At 26.6% G+C, this 9,914-nt stretch overlaps 1 non-coding gene across 1 annotated transcript; it reads left to right on the top strand.

The window, feature by feature from the left end:
- The first annotated feature begins 245 nt into the window (after positions 1-245).
- Positions 246-317, top strand: TRNAP-UGG (transfer RNA proline (anticodon UGG)). Its single transcript has one exon. It is a non-coding gene; the product is annotated as a tRNA-Pro (tRNA).
- The last annotated feature ends 9,597 nt before the right edge of the window (positions 318-9,914 follow it).

The following is a 9,914-nucleotide window of genomic DNA, read 5'->3' as shown; positions in this document are numbered from 1 at the left end:
TTGTATCTTTGAATTTTTAAAGTGTTTTTGCATTCTTAAAAAAAAATTAAATTTCTTCAGATAGAATCGTCACATTTTCTCACGTGTAGTTTAGGTACTGTTTAAGCAATTAAAAAGAAGTAAGTAAGTAAGCAATTATAAAATTGTACTGGCGCGAAACTAAAATTAATAGTTGATCTTAAAGTGTAACAATTGGTTTTTCAAGAAATGCTTTATTATAAAATATATAAAGACTTAGTTCTAGTGGCCCGTTGGTCTAGGGGTATGATTCTCGCTTTGGGTGCGAGAGGTCCCGGGTTCAAATCCCGGACGGGCCCAATTTATTGGCTTCTTTACTTTTTTTTAAGGCTGAATCTCGAGGTGGAAAAGGTGTCAATTTATCAGTCTACGGAATGAAATCCGGATCGGAATCGCAGGAAATTTTTATGGGGCATTTTTATTACCTCAAATATCTTTAACTACGTCACTTGCCGGCTAGCCACCCTATTGTGAGCCTGGCCCTTGAAGGTGTTATTACAGCTACCCTCTTAGTGGTCAAGGATTAAAAATTTAAAGAAATAAACCTTAGTTTTGTTACCGTGTACCTTTTCAACATCCGTAATGCAATCTTGATCCTCCGGAATGGATGTAACCAGGTTATAAATCACTACCTGTGAAATTATATACAATTTGTTAGTTATGTTCAACAAATACTCAATATTACATATATACTAGGATTATATTTTTAATACGAATTATACTTTATATTGATATAAGAATTTGATTTAAGCATCGAAATATATATAATTTTAAAATTAATTAAACAATGACAAATTCTCGAGAAATTTTTACACGTTTTACAGTTTATCATTGATCCACAATCAAAGAACACGTGAGAACCGGTTTAAGTATTGTTCTCGTTCAGGCCAGACTCCATTATTCTTATTCACCTTTCTTTTATTATAAATCTGAATGGATGCGTGTTAAATCCTATGTAATATATAAAAGAATTATTATATGTAAACTGCATTGTGAATACCAAACTTTAAAAATAAATTAAATGTTAATAGTTCAGATATTTATATTTATTGTTGATTTGTTAATTGGCAGTTTTTGATGATACTAAACAATTTTAAAATGACATATGAATGTATAAAAACTATATGAACTTCAAAAATTTCAGAATTATTTTAAATTATATTAAAAAATTTTACAATATTCGACGAGAATCTCACCAGGGAAGGATATACGATAATACTTTCGATATAATTATATGAGTAGCATTAAAAATTAAATGACAATTTATTATTTTTTTTTGCCAATTTTAATTAAAATATTTGATATAAATACAAACCAACATTTTAAAAGTTTTTATTTCTACATTAAATTTTATGCTAGTTCGTAGACATACAGATTAAGATGTTCGTAGACATTTTAGAAAAGTGTCGCCATATTTAGTCCGTTTTACTCTTTAAATTCATAGTCCAAACATTTATTTATTTATTTATTTACTTAACAATAATATAACCTGAAGTATTTTTAATATAAACTATCATACTACATACTTAATTGATAGATATTACCCCAAATAGTCCCGAATGATTGCTTAGACACTCAAACCCGCCATTTATAATTAACAGAAAAACATTAAAAATGTGTTTAAAATATATTCTTATATGTTAGATGCTTCTGATTATACGAAAATTGAAGTATAGTACTTGTATCGTGTACAGTACATCACAGTACTTGACAAAATAGCACTTTGTTCAGAGTAAAGTGGTGCCATCTCGTATTTAAAAATTAAATTACAGATTACTTTTAAAATACTGTATATATATATATATATTTTTTTTTTAAACTATATAAACTATAATAAATAATAATTTTTAATTAATAAATTTTTCTTTAAAAAATAAATTAAATATTTCATTTCTCGATTGGTTTAATCGAGGGAAACACAAAACAAAAGGTTCAAACCCTAGGTTAAGAGTGAAGAACATTTTTTACTTTTCTGTCTCTGTTATATACTGTATAACAGAAGGAAAGTATGGCAATCGGTCAAAAAATTACCCCCCTCCGAAGATTTTTACATTTTTGGACTCAGGAAACCTTGAAACTTCGAGAAATGCAAAAAAATTCGGGTTTTTTTTTCTGTTTGTATGGATGTTAATATGTGTGGGGGACGATTTTGTTCGCCCTGTTTGAAGTTTTTGTCGAAAATTTCTGTTTTGCAGAACGGTTTGTGTATTGGGGAATTAATGCTATTAAATTTTAATGATTGAAAGTCAAAAGGTGGCGAGATAGAAGGGTTATATCTTGAATCAGGTTGAACTTAATGAATATTTTACTCGTTATTAGACTTTACAATTCTTTATAAAACTCATTTCTAATTTTAAAATTAAGTTTTTTTTTGCCATTTTATAATAATTAAAAATATATAAAAAGTTTTTTAATAAAATGTCATAACAGATGGCGCCACACGCGGTTTTAAATGTGCCTAGAAAGTTAAGCAACTCGTTGCTGGATTTTTAAGCGTGCGTGCCAAAATCGTTAAATCTATAATGCAAAATTTTGGGAACATTTTATTGGTGTCTGTTAAGTATAGAGACAACCTTTTCAAATAATCAAAAATTCACATATACATATATACACTTTAGAAGTCCGATAAATTATTTACAAAACACGAAAAAATACTTTATATAAAAAGATATTGGTTGTGAAAACTGGGTTGTGCGCCGGAAAAAAAGTTGTTGGCGTGCCACGTTTGGCACACGTGCCAAGAGTTGCCCATTTCTGGTCTAGGTTAAACAGAAAACAGGCAATAAAAAATGAATTTTTCTAAATTATTTTGACCTTACCGACAGTAGCGTAGCGAGGGGGGCAAGGGGATCTATCATTCCCCGGGCGCCACTCGCAGAGGGGCGCCAAATGGTCTCCAAGACACAAGATTTTCCGGAAAATTTGAATTGTTATTTTGATCGATTTCTGGGAAATGTATTTTAAATTAATAATCATTGTAACATAATTAATTATTTCGTTTCTTGATTTGTCTGATAAAATATGTTATAAATAATATTTGCAGTAAATCAATCAAATATACAAAACGTTCTTTCTTTCTGAACACTTTATTTTTCTAAAATAGTGATATATTTTTACTTTTTTAAACGAAATGCACGTACAGGATAGTATGTCCGATTTTTCCTCTAGCCACACACATTTCCGAATCCAATCCTAGTCTTGATTTTTTGTCTCAAATTTAAAGCCTAACCTGAGTCTGTATCCCTATTTATCCCGAAAAACAGTATAGTATATTTTGTAGAAGCGCAGTTAGGTAGTGACTATTCGTAATATATTATAGATATATTAAGGTAGGTACTACATTCTATTATCATTTGTATTATATTCTTATTACGAGTAAATTCTATATATTATATTACTATATGTGTTTCTGGAGGAGGAGGGAGGCGCGAATAAAGTGTCGTGCCCCGGGCGCCAGTTATGTTCGCTACGCCACTGCTTACCGGAAGGCGGAGGAACATTACGCAAAATTGGCAGAAAGTATTGTCGCATGATAACTCGAAATTTTTGCGAATTTGAAAAAAAGATAGCGATTTTAGAGGTACGGAAGTCTGTAATTTGTATTTACAAATATTTTAAATTTGCTTTCATATTTGCTTCTATAAAAATAAAAGCAAATAATAATAATCATACAGTGTACTCTCGCTAATCCAAATTAATTAATGTATGAGATTGTTTGGATTAGCGGGATTATTTACTGTATAATGGAGTAAGAAGTCAAGGACCTCAGACAATTACATATATATTTTTTAAATTTTTATACTGTTTATACACATACAGTGGGTGATCTGTTAACGAACATAATCCGTTTCAAGACCGTGTTCGCTTCCTGAATTGTTCGTTAAGCGATTATCGATTTACCATCGATTTTTATTGGTATTTGATTAATTCGTTCTGGAGACACCAAAAAACAAAAATTATATTCTTTCTTACTACGTTTATTTATATGTAATAATAAAAGTACATATACTGTATACATAGTCTTGCATTTTTATCAGTCGTTTTTTTCCCGTTTGCGGGGATTAAACAATCTGTCCAATCTTTTTATTATCCTTTATGAACTAACTCTATTCGGCATTTTTTTCCGCCAAATCGTTAATTACTTTATCATAAAAATCGTTGGTCGTCGATTCTATCAAAGTATTAAAAAGCTTTTTTTCTATCGACAATCTTTCCTCTGACCGAATGTTCCTTGCCAATGTATCAATTCGCTTAGTGGTTGAAAAACTGCGTTTAACACACGCACTGATAGATGGTACCGTAAAAATTAATGATGTTAAATCGTATAATTCTTTTAGTATATCTTTGTTCGGATCGTCATTAATTATAATATTTTTTAATGTCCAAGAGTGATTTGCTAATATAGTCTGGATATGAATATAGGGTAAGGTTTCTCAAGTCGTACCACTGCCTAAATCGTACCTTTTAAATTTTGAATTTAATACCGCGGCAATTCAGCAATTCTAGTGGCAACAAGATGTACACTTCAGTCAACCATATTGGTTAACGTAGTGAGTATCTGTCACCGACGGCGTACTAACAAATTTTCACAACAAACAAGTTTATTGTTGTTTACTTAAAATTTTCTATATATATTTGGTAGCTTTGTAGCTAGTAAATTATTCATGTTTCTTTTTAAGTGTTCATTCTGTAGTGTCTAAATAGTTGTTTACTCGAAACGAAATCGTAATAGTTTTATTCAGTATTTTCTTTTGTTTATTTGAAATGTAACTCGTGCTGAGTCTTAAGTCGTACCCATGTAAGATTCCTAAATCGTACCGACACGATTTAAGGAATTATTCTCTCTGTTATTAACTCTTACCAGCCGAGTGTTGGTAGAAGTAAGACAGTGCATTCAACAACATATAATATTATTTTGATTTTGATGTATTTATTTTATTATAGACCATAAACATGTAAAAACGAATTTATAATAGTCGGAAACAATAAGATATTAACGAGGCGTTAAGCAAATTACGCAGTAGTGATATTGGGTTTAATGAAGCACACGGACAATATAAAATCGCTAAACCGACTATACGACGTCATCTTCGAGGATTAAATAAGAAAATCAAATTTGGAAGGTCTAAAGATATGACTGAAAATACGAAGAAAGAGTTAGTTAAATATGTTTTTTAGAATCATGTTTCTTTGGGCTTACTGTAACTGATCTATGAAAACTAGCACTTCAATTGGCGGAAAAATAAATTACCACATCGTTTTAGCACAGAAAAAAAATTGCAAAGAACAAATGATACTCTAAATTCGTAAAAGATAGCCCTTCCTTGTCTTTACGCACTTTAGAGGCAACCTCAATGGCAAGAGCAGAAAATAAAAAGAAATTATCAGTTGAAAGATACGAACAATGGAAAATTAAAAAAAAACCAAGCTTGGTCAAACCGATCTGATAGCACGCTCTACAAAAGCGAATCAAATATTAATTTTACTTAAACTAAATTTTATAAATTCTTAGAATCAAGTAGTTGTTCAGAAGAATTTTTCACTGAATATACAGTAAGGTATGTGGTTTATAGATTCCAGAGGAACCAGAAGCTTACAGTGACTGTAAACGAAAGTGCTCAGTTCCCTTGTTCGTAACGATAATCGAAATCGTTAATCAATTTGTAGCGAATGATCCAGATTTTGAAAGGAATGCAAAAGCAAGACGTTTCGGATGCGATATCTTGCTACCGACATTTGCTTAACGAAAGAGAAAGAAAGCGACAAATGACACTAGACGAGTTCATCGCAAAAAAATCAAGACCATTTCAGAAGAGCCAAAACCTTCGTCACAAAAATGAACTTCATATTTCTGTGTGCACATGTTTATTTGTTATTTAATATATATTATTATGCAAATCAACATAAAAATAACTTAAAATTAAAGTAAAATCTGTTTATTTTTGGTTGCGTCTTTCCCTCTCCCTATTTACTCTGTGTTAAAATGACCTCGTTTAACGCTGTTTTGTTGTCCGAACATAAAAATCTTACGCGAAAGTGTTCGTTGTCCGATTTGTTCGCTTTTAATGAAATTTCATATTTAGTTAAATATACTATTTTATATTTATTTTCTATTTTTATCTTTATGAGTGTACAACTGTTATAAACGTTATTCTAAACTTTAACTTTAAAATCATAAACTTGTTTTATATTCTCATAGATGGCGCCACAAGCATTGTTTCGTTCAAATGGGATAAAATAAATAAGTGTTTAATTACATTACAATTCATTTTAAAAGTTATTTTTACGTCGATTATATTTAAATATAAGCAAGTCAAAAATAAAAGAAAAAAAATCTATTAATTAAATGTCTATTCTCTAATATATCCTACACAAATTTAAATAAAGTTTTATGCAACTTTTATGCAATAATTTCATAAGTAAATTTTTATATGTTTACTTATAAAACCGTTATGCACTAATTATAGAAACAGTATTTAATTAATAACATTTTAAAGATTCTTCTTATAACTTATAAACTTTTGTTAAAAAATAATTTACAAAATTTTTATTAAATTATATAAGTTAAGAATATTTTTATTGTTGATAACTCACTAATAGAGGTAAAGATTAATAACATTTCTCAATTTTATTCTATAGAATAAACTCTGTATTAAAAGAAAATTGATAAAGCTGACAAATAATATTACAATATATGCTTATAGACCTATATATATTTAATATTCATAGGAAATAGAGAGATAGGATTAAGTTAATGATTTATGAATAATTTTTTATATAAATCTCTTGGAATCACGAGAAAAATTTCATTATAATTCTAGTAAATGTAAATGTTTTTTTGATATATTGTCAAAGATTTATATTACAGATTAATATAAGCCATACTACAAGGAAAAATTAAGAATTAAAAAATAAAAAAAGGTTTAAAAAAATTTAATCAATTGAATCATTCACCTGTGATCATGAAATTAAATATTTAAATAAAATCAATGGTTAATTTTAAAAGTAATTTTAATTTTTTTATTACATAGAGCTCAGTTGTAGAATTAAGAATGAATTTTTATAATAATAATTATACAATTTTATATATAAAAACTTTAAGGTTTTAAAAACAAAATTTAAAATTTTATTCATGTTTTTTTTAGTTTTTACAAGAGTAAAATAATTTATTACATGTGCCTTAAACTGGTCTAGAACTGAAAATATATTTTCACAATGTTAAATTTACAATTTGACCTTAAAATGTTTTATTTTATAAGAATAACATGATTTATTATTTTTGAATTGTTTTTATAATAATAATAAATGTAAGATTTTCTTAAGATCTTAGATTTATCATTCTAAAAATGCATTCTCAAGTGCTTAAGACAGTTTTGGTTTAATATAATAAACTATTTTATCCCTAAAATAAAATAATTTATTTGATGAAGCTCAAACTGAACTTTTAAGAATTAAGAATCAATATAAAATTTAAGCTTAAAAATAGATGTAATTATTAATTGTGTTATAGATTAATGAAATTTTAAATAGATTAAAGACTATTGAAAGATGATAATAATAATAATAATAATAAAGAATAATTAAGTTATAATAAATAAATAAAACTTATTATATATCATTATGATTTATAAGTTTTAAATTTAATATATAATTAATTAAGCATAATTGCTAGATTAAGTGGTAACAAACAATATTTTAAACAAATCTATTATAGGCTTATGACTTAAAGCCCATGGCTAAAAGATAATAAATGATCTTAAGGTATGTGTGTGTGTGTTTGTCTGTCTGTATGTGTGCTTTTTTAAATTGCTTAAAAGTGGTTAGATGCAAAATGAATATTGATATTCATAATCAAATTTTTAAATGTCTGACAGCAAGATTATTACTTGTCAAAATTTTTAAAATTTATAATTAAGATTTGTCAAAAAAGTTAATGTGAAATTTTAAATTCTGTCGATATTGTCTTCATTTTCTTGAGATTTTCTTAAATATATTTTACTTCTTTTTATTTTTTTTAAATTTTAATTAAATAATTGAATTAAATAAAATTTGAGTTTATTCAGCAATGGGTTTCATTTATATTATAGGAATGCTAGATATAGTTTTAATACTTTTTTCTTCATAAGTTTCTAAATGTTTGTAATATATAACAATTTATTTTCATATTAAAATAGATTTATGTAATTTTAACATTAAAATTTTATATATTCCAACATTATTTAAAACGTGAGTTTTTATTTTTAGTTGGTTAAGTTACTCATTTTTATGCTATGTAAGAGGAAACTCACTGTGTAGACAGAGTGAGCCGCATAAAAACTTTTGTGTTTTGCATAATTTTCAATATCTAATGAAATATTTATATTATGCTTTTAATCCTACAGGGAGGCACATTGAAGGGGGTCATTGGGTCAAAATGTACTTCTACGTATAAGGATTAAATAAATAAATAATTCCAGATTTGACAATGATCTTTGTGTACTTACTAGTTATTGGAAACTCAACAGTAGTTGTGTCTTTATTAATAACAATTTAGATGTCAGAATAATTGAAAAATATTTTTAAAATAATTTATTTATACAAAAATATTTAATTTTTAATTAACTTTTTTTAAATAGCAGGGGGAAAATGTTCTGAAATGTTAATTTTAATTTCTTTAAAAACTTTAAGATAATTTTAATGTAACTTATATAATAAATATATTTATTAATTTAATTTTTTAAAGCTAAAGTTATAGTAACACATAACCAGATTCACATTTTCCCTATTAATTCTCCAGGTGTAGATCAATTTATATTCTAATCACACTTTTCGTTATTTCAAATCTCTCCTAGTTTACTGTGTGAATAGCAATCAGAACAAGCATCATCATATATTTTATATTTTTCTTTTAATATTCAGCTCTTAAACCATTTTAATAACAAATTCCATAAGGCATTTTTGGTCATTTTTCTCAAACAACTATGCCCTATTCATTATGGCATATCGAAAAGTTTCCTAAATTATATATAAATAATTATTTATATAAGTTAATACTTGACAAAACGAATCATAAATTAATTTTTTTTTTTTTACATTTTATAATGAATAGCCTTAAAGTACGACGGAACATATAATTATATTGTTAAAATTATATCCATATGCCATATACTATTAAAATCACCCCGTTAACAACACACCATATCTTAACAATTATACAAATAAATGTAAGCATTATCCCATTGTTAAAATATTTAAACGTATTAATTAAAATAATAATATAAAATTTATGTTCTCTCTTTGTTAATAATAAACAGGTTTAGTGTAGATTTCTATTAAAGTTGATTTTATTCATTGCTAGTGGAAATTATAGAATACAATAAAGTATTAATAATAAATAAATATGTCAAGGAATTTAAATAATCAATAATTGAAATATATTATTATTAACAAAGAGGTCTCGAAGGTTAACATTTCAAGGCATCGTTCTAAATAGGAGACATACCACATGAGCAATAACTCATAGCCATGTATACAATAGAAGTAAAACAAGCAAATAAATATGTCTTTGCAGAGAATAAAGGAACAATATATTAACTACAGTAATTTAAACTAAGTTTTACAGAAAATAAATATTCCATTATTAATTGAAGCGTGAAGATAAATGCTGAGAATTGAAGTGATGCTTGAGAAACATAGAAATTTATTAATAAGGAAATTATCAGTAAATCAATGCTTATTTATTCAAAATATGAAATAAAATAACTGAATGAGTCATCAAACTTTTTATATTTTAAATCGTATCGGATTTTTTTAACCTTAAAAGTAATCATTAATGATTATGATCCATTTAGGAAGATATGACGTTAAAGAAAATTAATATAAAGTTATAATAAGGTTAAATTATTATATAAGGTTTT

The sequence above is a fragment of the Centruroides vittatus genome, unplaced genomic scaffold (assembly GCF_030686945.1).
Source record: "Centruroides vittatus isolate TY-2023 unplaced genomic scaffold, ASM3068694v2 contig_1035, whole genome shotgun sequence".
Taxonomy (NCBI): domain Eukaryota; kingdom Metazoa; phylum Arthropoda; class Arachnida; order Scorpiones; family Buthidae; genus Centruroides; species Centruroides vittatus.
Note: the sequence above shows the minus strand (reverse complement) of the source record. Positions and strands in the feature narration are given on the sequence as shown.